We start from the raw sequence: 14,467 nt of genomic DNA, 5'->3' as shown, positions 1-14,467 counted from the left end.
ATTTCATGTAATAATCCCTAATAACAATGCTTTCGTGTAAAAGTTGAATACAACTTTTGCTATAAACGACCAAGTTTACTTTTTTTGACTAATTAATTAATCAATATCTAAATTTATATTTTATTATATAATAAAGCAAAATTCATTTTTGTTTGATTTTTAAATTTCAAACACTCCCGCCGCGTGTTACCGCCGTCGCCGTCATCATTACACCGCTGTATCACGCAAGTAACCTTCTAATATACTTAAAAATAGAATTATCTTTAGTCTTTTACTTTTCTAATAGTAAAATTCGTGTATCTTACATGCCAAGAATTCTAATTTACTGTAAAATTGACACATATAGTTTAATTAACGAAGATCTTGCTATTGATTAAAACAAAAAAATATCAACTAATAAATGATCGATTAAACAAAAGTTTCCAAAGGGCAACTTAAAATACTTGTACAATACAATCATATAATGCATACATTGTTGTGTATGACAAAAACATGTTGTGTAAGGATCATCTATTAGTTGATATTATCAAAGCTAAATGGAGATCTCTTGATTTAAAACCTTATATAGATATTCATTTCGAAAGAAGTGATCGTGTATGCTACACGGACAGGACTAACGCTTTGTGAGAGACAATAACATGATTTACCAGAAAGACGATCATATTTTACATATGACGAGATGATATGCACTTTTCTTTTCTTCTTGAACATCTAGATAATGTATACGTCTAGTTAAAACATTCATATAGTAAATATCAATTTTGATGCGACATCTTAATTGCTTCCCGACAAAGAAATTATTTGAGTCCTAATTCCTAAACGTCTTCAAGTTTCAGACACGCAACCCATATAGATGGGCTATTTACAAGATGGGCCTCTGTGGACTTAAATATTTTGGATTCAATATTTAGACGTCGGGTACTCGGGTAAAGCAATGGTGGGCTTTAACTATCTAGAAACTAAAAGTCAACACTCAAAATATTAATCGTACACTACCCATCACCTAGGTTGGACTTAAAAATATGCTTAACAATGTTTATATAATTTGTAATTAAAACAACTTACTTGAATATTTAAATATCAACATTGATTTATAGCAATTTTTTAAAAAGTTTTAAAAGTTGAAAAATACATATCCTCAATTCCGGTCGACAAAGAAAAGACTGGAGGAGGGGTATGGTTAGTTTTCAAGTCGGATGCAACTTTGGTAAGGCTCACTTCATACCTGATTCTCTTATCACCATTACAACGTATTTTCACAGTTTGGGTGGACGATATGTCATAGGCAGAAAGTGAGCACTTAATAGACGCCCTGCCTATTAGGTGCATGAGTGAATTAGAGACTATGGTGTATATTTTGTATGTTTATTGTTTTGACACTTTCCTTTTTACGATTATTTATCCTTTTCCAAGTGGAGACGGAATGACAAGGAAATCAAGGAATAAGCCACTAGTAGGGTCCCTACTGTAAGAAGTAACAAAGATATAAATACTTGTGACTTATCAAATTTGATACAGTAATAAAAAGTTTAAGAAACAAAAGTAGGGTCACATTGTTATTTATTACGAGTATTTCTTTATCTCAATGAGGTATGCATCGTCATGGGTATATTATTTTAGGAAAGAAAAAGAATTCGATTATTTAATAGGAAATGGTAACATAATATGAACTACGATTAATTTGTTTAAACTTGAGAAAAATTGTGATAATTGGATAATTTTTTAGAAGGTACTTGTGTATATATTTTCCTAAATTAATACTAGTATGTCATTTGGAGTTTGAACAAGGTTAATGGCAGAATATGAGGAGGAAGCATTTGACCCCAAATCTTGGAATAATTTCAGGAGCTAATCACGTCACTCATTAAAACACACATCACATATTTAAATTTACACGTGATTCACTATAAATCTATATCTATAAACCCTTATAAAGGGTATTGACTTTAAGAAATTAAGCAATTTTTTCATGCCCATAATACACCTGCTCACGATAAACCCTACACGTTATTCATTTACCCCCTTTCTTCTACTGCCAAACCATAACACACACACACAAACAAACATGTCTCTCACAATCCACCCACCGCCTTCCATCACCACCCCGCCAACACCACCATCGGCGCCATCTTTCACAACCGCAACCATAAATTGGCATCATCATCGCAAGGAGCACTCAACGCTGGCATCACCCTCGCATACATAAAGAGATCAGATCTTTTGCACCGCCACCATCAGCGACATCCATCCCCACCCCACCGTCAGAAATCAGATCTTTTGCATATTTTTCATATTTACAAATCGGTTCGTTCCTCCCCATTATTATTTTATTATTATTGTTTTTGTATTTATGAGCTTAAAGATTTTATTCTTATAAATTTTTATTGAACTATGGTGGCTTTTAGTGTTTCTAATGACCCTTGCATATACACACTTTTAGGGATATGCTTCCACTCAATCTTGGCTATTTTGTTTCATGTTAACAACATTGATTTTAACTGGTTATAGTAGAAAATTTAAAATTTAGTTCTCTTGAAATGTTAACTTTGTTATGTACTTGACCATGCCATAAGGTTATGATCAGACATTAGTAATTGCACGTGTATGTATCATGTTTCTTACTTTTTACATTCATCATAAATATGACTTAACACACGCTTTCGGTTTCATCACTCAATAAAATAACTTATCGTGAAATCATTTGATCGAATGCAGTTTCTGCCTCTCCCCTGTTTGCTGTTGCTGTAGTGTCCACATTACGTAAGTGGAAAGTCGATGGAGGAGACTTGGTATGTTCAAGGGATATAGTGTATGCAATACAGAGCATATATTTGGGGGCTGTAGTCTTTACATGAAAGGAGTCTAAGATTTATGTATGACTTTCTTTCTCTTATTATATTCATATGCTTTTGTAATGTCAAATGTATTATCGTTATTCTTATGGAAAGTGTAAAAAAAAAGACAATACCTCAGGTGAAGGTAGAGGACGGTGAAAAGATATCTTATGACAAATTAAGGGCCACAATAGGTGTGTTCACTTACTTGGGGTGTTACAGGCTAATGGGCCTAGCGGTCCAATATTTTAGGTAAATGTTGATGTTTTATGATTACTTTTCATTAGATAGTTTGCATATGGTAGGTCTGAATATACGGATCCAGTTAATTAAGTACCTCATATTAACACTAGAAAATCTACATGTATATCAACAAAAATATGCAGGTTATATGCCTATATATCACAGGGCATCTTAACAACGTTTTTCCAGCAGAACATAAAAAGAAATCTTTTGTTACTTATATATCATAACTGGGTACTAAATAATAAATATTACGAGTACTATAGAAGGAAAAGATGTCTAAAACGTTTTCATTAGTTTGAAATATATGTCATTTGGGATTTATAGAACAAAGATGGTGGCTGGGATTACACATGGAAGGTCATAACACAATGTTTGGCACGACCCTGAGTTACATTTGAGTGCATCTTCTCGGAGAAGGGCCTAATGGTGGTTTGGATGGCGCCTACACTAAAGCACGATAATGGATTTTAGATCGTGGGACTGTGTTCAACAATCCTTCGTCGGGAGAACGTGGCTTTCAGTAAGACGTTATTTATATTCTTCAAAGATGCATTATATTGAAAATAAATGTAATTATTAAGTTTTTTCTAGGTATTTGTGTTCATGAGTGGGTACCGGGTAGGATGCAACCAATGCCCATAGAGTTATTCTCTCAACCATCTTGCCCTTGCATTCAGGTTAGTTTACCTCTCTACAACTTTGTTTTTTTTCTTTTGCTGTGTATATCATCCAAATTTGTTTGTTACATGAGTAGTACATAATAATACAAGGTAAGACCTCTATTAACAAAAAATTGTAAAACATAAGCTGTAATGATTTTATGGGCCAAATCAGCTGTGTATCTATGTAATTTATTCCATCTAATGTTGATAGTTTTATGGGCCAAATTTCAGCTCATTATGCTGCTACATTTGAAAAATGGATGCGTATCCCATTATGCATGTACCTGACTTTTGTCTAAAATCATGTCGACATATATACTTTTTTCATAACATTGGGTAATAGCCCAGTGACCATTAACCGTCACTTCCTAGAAAGGTATTGGGTTCGAGAATTACCTGGACACTAACGTGGCTGGGGGATTAGTTGGTACCAAATGGTACATGGGATAATGGAGTTTTCATCTAATTACCTTTTTTTTCATATATACTTTTTTTTTCATTGGGCATATCAAGTTATATAGTATGTTTTGGATGTTTCTATTGAATTAATCCTTTTGGGTTTTATCCTAAAACAAATCATATATGATATGGCACACACAAATGTTTATACTGCTTGACATTTTAATTATGTACTTTTATTCGCTCAAAGCTGAATTTGACCGATCAACTAAACTATGTATTAATTAATTGCATTGTTGTGTCACTTAAGGATGAATAGGAAGATATTGTTTATGGACAAAAAGTTTAACAATCAAGTTCAATAGTTCATATCATACACTCTACCACTTGAATAGTCATTTCTACTTTGTTACTTGCAGGTACCTACCCTGATGAAGATTTTTTTACCAAATAATCATCAAAAAAGAGCAATTTACTCGGTAAAGAATCTTTTGTAAAAGGTTGATCCTAAAAATACTATGTTATCATTGTTGAATACTATGTTATCTCCATTTGTTTTAGTTAAAATAAGATTTGCCTCATCTTGTATATTTTCTACCATATACAACTCATGAGTTTCTTTGCACCTTCACACAAGAGAAATATACCATCACGTTTAACCATCCTTTTTTAAGAAGTACCGTTGCAATGCGCGGGTGCCCATCTAGTTCTGAAAAAGGCCAAAACACATACACTTATGCATCTAGTCCAATGCACCACCTATCACGCTATAGCTACTTAAATCTCCTTTTTTTCTTTTCCGCTTTCATATATTCCTACTATACTAGTGCAAAAATAAACTTTGAGCAGCCATTCAGGCCCATTCTATTACAAAAGTTTATATTAAGATATTTTTTTATTCATATAGCTTAACATAATTACTATAGTTATACAAAACATATATTTAGCTACTTTTACTAATGAGAATTGATATCAGTATCATATAACTTGATTATTTCTGCATTGAGAAAGAGAACTACATGTTCCAACAGCCACGTTTCGGTGTATTAGCGTTGGTATGTAGTTTCTTCGGGTTTTACCTATTATACTCCTTCGAGTTTGGTGTTTTCGAATCCACAGTACCCGTGCTTCGTCACGAGTTAGAGACTTCCGAATCGTCTAGAAGCTCTAGATACGAAAACGCTACGGTTTTCCCTTTCATGAAGGCAATGAGAAGTGCAAACAACAAGAGTGATCCATGTGGTGGAAAGTATATATATGTTCACAATCTTCCGTCACGATTCAACGACGATATGGTGACGGAATGCGCACGTATAAACAAACTTTACGACATGTGTAAGTTCGTCACAAATGGTGGATTCGGGCCTATAATGAACAACACTACACAAGGTGTGTTTTCAGATAATGAATGCTGGTATGATACAGAACAATTTTCAGTTTCTTTGATTTTTCACTACAACGTGTGATAGATCAAAAGAGATGATCGATCATAAGAGGTGATAGGTCATAGGGGTAAATCGGGTGATCGGTTATGGGGTGATCTACTTAACGGGCTCCGTCCTTAGCCGTACGGGATCCGCCTCAGATTTAAAAATCCGACAAATGTATATAGAATGACATCTCTAATGAAAGAGAGTAGAAGTTTAAAAATACACATATAATTTTTATAACTTATCGATGCATGTTTTTGAGATACCTAAAATATTTTGAATGAATTATAGAAATAAAATGATTTATGAATGAGAAAGAAAAAAAATGAATGGTTGAGATTTGAGGAGCGAGAAGAAAATGAGTAGTTGAAATTTAAGGATATTATAAGTTTATTAGTTGATAATATTCAAACTAATAGATAAAAGAGAGAAATAATTTAAATAGATCAAATTATTTTTTTAGAAAATAAAATAGAGGTGAATGCTTTATAAAAGAATCTTAGTTTTTAGATATAAAAACACCCCGCGCATTGCCGCGGGTATGACTCGTGTTTTTTTGACTCGACTCGAAAACTTGATTTTTTTAACTTGTGACTTAAATTGTAGTTTGAATCATGAAAGTCAGGATGCTTATGTATATTATCATATAGTATAAAAATATATAACATAATATTTTTTATTGTTCTATTGTAACATGTTATAGTATTTTTGAAACATTATATAAGGAAAATGATAAATAATCCTTCTAATTTACCCTCCTAATAATCCTCCTAATTTACAAGACGAAGACCATGCCATGTGTAAATTCAAATGATTTTCTACGTATCATCGTCTCATGATTAGAAGGATTATTAAGATATTTGTTTAATACGATTAATTATTTATATAGCGCGTTGCGGGATTAATTTTTTTTTTATTATTATACATAAAAACATAGTACATGAGTTTACAATACGAACATTTATTAAGAATTACATGTCTGAGTGAGTGAATATGTACGTAGAATTTCATAGCTTAGCTAATAACGAAATGACGGGTTTGGACCTTGAAAGTCATTACAACCGATCTTGATGCATTTTTAATTATATAATTTAAGATTCATAATTTACCAGCATATTCATTTTCAGTCTTATATCATTTAAGTTTAAAGACTTATTTTCTTAAAATTATATAAAGACAGATGTTTTCTTCAATGACACATGTAACAATCTTAGCTTTTGTAATGACACCTTTTTTACTCTCTATTTTCATATCCATCATTTTCTTTTGTCACCGTTCTCTCTCTCCCTATGTTTGTCTTTCTCTCATAAAGAAAAATTCACTTAACTTTTCCCTTTTCTTTCATCATCAAAACATTGAAGTTACACTTTTCAAAAAATGACCAAACACTCTATGGATTTCAGCACATTGCGGCTATGGGTGCCGGAAAAGGCGATGGAATCACGTCATGTCATTTTCTCACGGCTATGGGTGTCGTCGCAATCGACATTTCTATAACACACATTTTTAAGTTTCACTTTGATTGTTGGTTTTAGAATCTAGGCTCTTACAATTGAAGATATCCGCTGTTGCTGCTTATTGTTATTATGGTACTATTAATCTATTATTATCGTTACTTAAGCCCTTTAAAAGATTCATTGAACGAATCTTGTTTGTATGTATTGGGAAAGTTTTTTTTTTGTGTTTTTCTTTTCCAACCCAAGTATAAGAAAAAGGTGTTGTATATGTTTTCTTTCATATGATTCAATCATTGATAAGCTCCCAAAGTAAGGATGCAAGTTGTACCCATTGTATGAATATACAACTTGTGACATGATGATGTCGCCGCTCAGAAGATAAGAAGAGGAAGCAAAATGTATAGAGAGGAAGATTTTTGGTCAAAGTAAAAGAATGAGAGTTGTAACTTATGCATATATAGTTGTATGTTGTACTTTCTGCATAAAGACTTGTAAAAAATAAGTTGATGGTCAATGAACAAGTAATTGGTATTATTGACAAAAATAATCTTAGTTCTTGATTTTGGTGGTAAAAAAAAAGGTTGATTCTGGTAGTGGTGGAAGTGAGAAAAGCAATTAGTGGGATGGATTAAGGGTGTTTGAAAATAACCAAATCCAAATAACTTGACCCAACCCGAATGGGTTTGGTGAAATGGGTTGGGTTATTTGGTTTATGGGTCATTGTTTGGGTCTACCCGAATAACCCAAAACTTAATCGGTTTGGGTTACGGGTGAAAATTTTATAATGTGGGTCAACGCGAATAACCCGAAAAAGATGTTTATCTATTTTATATATACTAATATAACTCGTCAAATTTATTTAAATTATATATTATTTGAAAATTAAATTTTCATTTATAAAAATTAAAAACGCACAAGGTTAAATAATAATAAATGTTTAAAAATACATAAATATATCAAATGATAAAAACATGAATTTATGTATTGTCTAAAATAATATATTTAATATCAATAGTTTTCATTCAGTTTGTAATTTATTTGTTTTGTCTATAACTTCTCTTGTGATAATATAATCATCTTTTTATGGAAAAGTTCAAAAAATGCATAATTAAAAGTGTTTTAACATTTTTAGATACATGAATATCACTATTATTCAATTTTTTGAAATTGAAATTATATTGTTACAATGTTGTGTAACCAACAAAATCTTTTAAGTTGCACGTAAGCTAAATCACATTTTATTTGGGTCACCCAAAATCCGACCCAAAAAACCCGAATCCGAACAACCCAAACCCAAATAACCAAAATCTTATTCGGTTTGGGTTACGGGTTAACTTATAATTCTTCAAAACCCGAATAACCCGAACCAAATAACCCGAAACCCAAATAACCCGACCCATCAACACCCCTAGGATGGATACAAGGATTATTAATAACCAAATTCCAAATTCGAAGCTGAAGTGAGTGGATGGTGACGTTTCCAGGTAAGAAAGTGATGAATCTTTTTTTTAAAAAATAGCTTAAAAATCTTTTTAAAACTATATTAAAACTATATAAAAAAAATAGTCACAAGTGTTATCTACTAATTATCTTTCTTAATCTCGCCCTTGATATTTTCACATGTTATCATCTCATGATTAGGATGATCTTTAGGCTATTTAATTAGAAGAATGAATGACTTTTTTTTTCCTTCCAAGAGGGTTTTGTTAGTGACAGCCCTTAAAGTTGTCAGTAAAAACTAATTAGGTGCAATAAAATTTGTACGTTGCTGTTAGAAAAATCAGGGGACGGTTTTTAATACATAATGTACAAGTTTTTAGGCATGTAATATATTATCAGTGACAGCCCTTAGGGCTGTCATCATCATTTTCCTTTCCAAAAAATATGTCTTAATTAGTTATCAAGATTATTGTTACTTTAGCATTCATAATGATATCACGTAGTATAAAAATCATTGTAAAACATGGTTCATATTTTCATAGGATAGAATAAATAAATTTGATTTTTATATACATCATCATAAAATAAAAATAAGTTATAAATTAGTGTTGGTAATGGAAATCTCACACCCATATTATACGTACGTTGTTTGGTGCACAATAAATTCCGCTCCTCCCCCCTCGCTTTTATGTTCTTTAAATACGATACGACGACATCTATAGGCCGATATTAAGGTTATATAGTAGTAATTGTTGTGGTTAAAGAAGTTAAAGATACATGTGTATTTTGATTATATAGTTGTGTATATAAGAAAAATGCTAATTATGCAAACTTAAAACATAACCCGTAACAAATAGGGTTGATGAGTTGAAAAATTAATCCCATGTTTTTTTTTAAACAAATGCGAGAGTCTGATATATTTTTTTTGGTCAACGTTTTATTGAGAAGTTTGAACAGGTAATATTTTATAGGACTAATGATTTTTGTTAAGAAATACTAGCATTTTACCCGCACGATGCGGCGGCAGTTTGGTGGTGACGACGATTGGCGGTGGTGACGGTGACCGTGGTGGTGTTGTTCATGGTGGGTGCAACTCTGTAAGTAATTTGTTTAAATGTAATTCATGTAAAGTGATAAGAGATATAATTTAGAAGATAAATGATTAATGATGTAAATTAATTTATAAAGCGTAAAATGGTAATTTTTCATCTAACACTTTTATGAGGGAGAAAGTGATAATTATTATAAGATAGTATAGATAATAATGTAATATCTCTTGATCTCAAGATCAAAGACAAACACCCTTTTGTCTCGTTGTGGCATTCAAATGGGTTCTACTCTTCTTCTCTAAGGCGGTGTTTTATGAAAAGTGATTGTTTTTTCATCTAGGATTAGGTAGTATCCAATTTCATTAGTTAAGTAATTTGAAATTACATTTGTGGTTGTAATTTGAAAAAAACTTGAAATGATATTTAGACTATTGAAATATCAAATCTTGTCACCACTTTTGCTTTTCAAGAGAATAAAAAAGAATGTTACAACTTTATTTATAGATATTTATTATGGAAAATGATAAATTTTTTTAACCAGATAACCTAATAATCTTTTTGAAATATTAAAAATGTGACATGTAATAACCATTAATTCAATTTTTAATCTTGTTCTTGATTTTTTCATATGTTATCATCTTATGATTAAAAGGATTATAAGGCTATTTAGTTAGGAGAGTTAATCATTTTCCATTTATTATATATGTACAACCTTATACATAAAAAAAAAAGAAAAGAAAGAAAGTATTAAGATATGGTACAAAAGGACTAACTTGACCTTTGAATATATAAAAGGGCTAAAATTGTCAATTTGTATAAATTACATGTAAGGGATTCTGGATCCTTCCGTTTTTATCCGCAACACATGGTATATTTTCACTTACCCTACTTTCACATTATTTGCGCCGCATTAAATTAGAAAACAAAATAAAATAACTTTTTATTTTGATAACAAAAAACCAACAAAAATGTCGGATGTCTGCATCAACATCAATGATATTTTAGCTAGAAATGAGGCCAGAGACGCAGCTTTCAAGGAAAACATTTTGGAAAGGCATTGGGTAACACCATATATGATATATGATATAAAAGGGGTATTATTGTTACTACCAATTTATTTTAATTTAGATTTAATTAAGTCAAAATAATAATACTTGCAACATAAAATAATGCAAAAGTAAGGGGGGAGGGAGTGGATGCGGGGAAGTGGTCGCGGGTCCGCGCGGTAACACCGCCGCCGGCGGTTCACAGCAGGAGAGAGAAGAAGAAATGGGGGGTAGAACCCCGAAGGGGGGAAGAGAAGAGTGAGAAAGGAGGGAAGAGAGAGGGAGAAGCTGATTGGATGGTTGAGGAATTTTTTTTTTATTATTCAATTTGAACCATGGCCATATATATGTATAATATGTATGTATACATATGAAATGGAGAAGACGATCTGTCCAATTTTTTTAATATTTTAATTATTACTAATTGCAATTCAGCCCCTGCACTATTTATCTATTAATTACAATTTAGTCCCTGGACTATATAAGTTCACATATATCTTTTTCTACATTATTAATTGGATACATATATATATATGTTTTAGTATATATAGTTTTTAAAAATATATAGTATTAAAAATAAATGAAAAATAAATGATGAGGTGGAGATTGGGGGAAGATGGAGGAAAGTGTCGCATTTGGGGAAGATTGGGAAAGATGGGAAAAAATTGAGGTGTAAAAATTTGATTGGTTAGGGTTGGGGGAGGATGAGTGACCACTGGGTGAGAAAGGGTTGGGAATCTCTTAGTGTTTCGTGCCTACTGCCTACTGAGTTTCTTGGTGTTCGTGGCTACTGCCACACGTAATTCTTTTTTTTTTTAAAGTTAAATTATTACTCGTAATAACCAAAGCTATGTCAATCTAACTTTGTTTAACACTGGAACTAATATCAAAAGAAATACCGATGTATTTACATTTTGATAATACGTTCAGCTATTATCTTTTTTTTTTCATATACAACATCATCATCATCAATTTCATTACTAGCAAAATCTAGTTTTTTTTAGCTAATGCATCAAATACATAAACTAATAAATTCATTACGGCCACTAGTAATGATATTTTGCTCTAATTAAAATCTTATATTGATGCATAATAATTTTCATAATGTAAGGTAAGTATATATATATATATATATATATGGTGACTATCAAATGAGAATCAAATTAAAATGAGAACAAATGAGAACACTTAAAAACTATATTTTGATGCATTAAAAGTTTATAAAAATGATATAATGCATAACTAATTATCATTATGTAAGTGTTTAACAATACATTGATCCGTCAAAATAAAAAAAAATCACGTTTTTTGTTGGATGCATCATTTTGAAAATATGCATCCAAGATGGATGTACAAAATAAAAAACGTGATTTTTTCGATTTTGACGGATCAATGTGTTGATATACACTTAAATAATGTGTAGCACCCTGCTTATAAAAATGTGGATTTCAAAAAAATTTTCCAAAATAAAACATAACTCCGTTAAGTAAAGTGCGGAAGCGTCGTTCAAAAATCCCATTTGATCCATAACGGAATCAATAAAAACATAATAAGTGTCTTAAAAGGTGTTACCAACAATATCATCACAACAGCCCAAATGAAATCCACAATCAACGTAAAAGTCAACCGACATAAAAATGGCCAAATGGCTAAATAATAAGTCTGCTTAAATAAATGCAACTATGGGTAACTAAAGCCACAATCCTCAAGCTCCATAAGTAACTACCCATCTCACCATCTACCGATCAGTTTCAAGTCCTAACCTGAGGGCACAACATTTTTCCACAAAACACAAGTGTCAGCTTAAAAGCCGAGTAAGATAACAGGTAAGATAACAGGTTAGTACAAAACAAGGATTGCCAATTTAAAACATTTTTATAAAGAAATATATCTCACACATATGTATAGGCACAATCACCCAATTCCACGTTAACAACATCATAAGGATATTTAATCCTATAAAGTGCCTAGCAATCCTTATTAATCCACGTTACAACACAATTTCCACGTTCCACGTTATTCACGTATAGTTATGCCATTATAGTCAACAATAAAGTATTTATGTGTAGGTAGTCATAAGACCTTACAGGAACTTCACACCCGACATGATGGGTAACCTTTCGGGGTCCATCGGCGTCGTTATGGATAGGCATAACCAAATCCATGAGCAAACCGTTTCCGCACGTATGGTGGCCAATCACTCCACCCGGTCTACTCTTTCCACGATGATTGAGTCACACGGGAAGCATGTACATTGCCCCCAAGTGATCCACGCACACAAGAGTCCATTGGACTAATGTGGGTTAAGCTTAACACTTTTCCACGTTGTGCTCGAGACTTAAACACTATAAATTCCACGTTAAATCACACGTAAATTCCTCGTTACATTATTAGGGCCCCTAACGTGCTTCGTGACATGGCAACTTAAATAAGTCTAGTGTACTATGTATATAAGTCCAACAATAACCACACGTCACATTCACCATCACACATCATCATCCATATAGCATACATAATTAATAAATTCCCAAATAACCGCGCAAGAAAATCCCATACCACACATATGCATGAGATAACTACAATAATTAAAAGGGGTTATATTAAAACTACGTTTTGTTGTGTCCCCCAACGTGAAAAAAGTAAGTTATCTTACCTCAACAGCTTCACAACAACCACAAATAATAATAGTTTACCAAACTTGTTATGTATTCCCGACAACCTATAAACGATCATCAATTAAATAAGTCAAACAAAGCGACACTTCATCCTACTTAAAAGTCACTAGAAATTATACTTATTAAAACTATTAAACCTTAAAGCATTTAGAATTACAAATACGATAGAAAATAACTAATTTTGTAAAATATCACTTTACCTCCTGGTTGTACTACTTGTAGAACACAATAGAAAAACAACTTATTTTGTTTAAATACCCATTTACTAAAGAAGTCAAATTATATAGAACATTATTTAGAATGTTGTATATGTATATTGTCATTATTATAATAAAACCAATAGAAACTAGAAAACTTGTGTTTCCCCCTTTTTTTTTTCCTGTTGCCCCACGTGATGGAAGAAATCACCAGGAAAGTCCATATTGTTTTTGTATTTAGTTTCAACAACTCTTTAGACATATAATACTATTGTTGATTGTTGATATATTTACAATATGAACATATACATCTATCTGACTATTATGAATGGAGAAAGCAACAAAAGGACCACACTTAACTCTATTTTGTTTAATGCATATGGACCACTAGGTAAGTACATGTCACCATAATTTATTTATTTATTTATTTTTTTCAAACTTGTCAGATGCTAGAACTTGAAAGGACAACACACTTCTTAAATGGACTCCATCTTTTTCTTAAACCATGAATAAATATAGTGTAATATATATATATTTATATTTTCGGCTGGAGTAAATAAGTCAAAAGAATAACAACAGAACCACTACATTACCTATAAGTGGAAATCAGCTTTTTCTTCCTTCTTGATATGCGACACGACCCACACAAAACCAAAATAAACTGTTCCCTTTTTTTTTTTAATCGTATATTCGACCAGCAGGCGGCAGCAATCAATTAGACTAGGGATCTTATTCGTATTTATTATTTAAACCCTGCTGAGCACTTCACAATCCCAAGATAAAAGCCTTTAGGCCTTTCTTCATTTCTTTTTATTGGGCCGACCAGAAAATGAAACATCAAGTATTTTATTTGGGTTTTACTATATAAGTCTAAAAGACTAAAATGAACTGTTAATAAGTTCACCTAACCACTGATTACAATTAATACGAGTTTAGATACCCACGCCTAAGACTCAGCAAACTACATAACTACATTTTAACTCCTAACGGGAATACACAACTTAACAAGCATCTATGATAAACATTTATCAA

The 14,467-nt window shown here is 31.8% G+C and overlaps 2 long non-coding RNA genes across 2 annotated transcripts; one reads left to right on the top strand and one right to left on the bottom strand.

Moving 5' to 3' along the window:
* Nucleotides 1–2,046: 2,046 nt before the first annotated feature.
* LOC122609662 lies at nucleotides 2,047–4,687 on the top strand. The gene is made up of 6 exons (XR_006325362.1): nucleotides 2,047–2,304; nucleotides 2,716–2,873; nucleotides 2,962–3,086; nucleotides 3,405–3,600; nucleotides 3,672–3,757; nucleotides 4,561–4,687. It is a non-coding gene; the product is annotated as an uncharacterized LOC122609662 (long non-coding RNA).
* Nucleotides 4,688–12,068: 7,381 nt separating this feature from the next.
* Nucleotides 12,069–13,452, bottom strand: LOC122609911. The gene is made up of 3 exons (XR_006325421.1): nucleotides 13,439–13,452; nucleotides 13,217–13,282; nucleotides 12,069–12,326 (listed from the first exon to the last, which is right to left on the bottom strand). It is a non-coding gene; the product is annotated as an uncharacterized LOC122609911 (long non-coding RNA).
* Between the last annotated feature and the right edge of the window lie 1,015 nt (nucleotides 13,453–14,467).

Source organism: Erigeron canadensis, chromosome 8, assembly GCF_010389155.1.
Source record: "Erigeron canadensis isolate Cc75 chromosome 8, C_canadensis_v1, whole genome shotgun sequence".
Lineage (NCBI taxonomy): Eukaryota > Viridiplantae > Streptophyta > Magnoliopsida > Asterales > Asteraceae > Erigeron > Erigeron canadensis.
The sequence above is the reverse complement of the archived record's forward strand: the minus strand, read 5'-3'. Positions and strand labels throughout refer to the sequence as shown.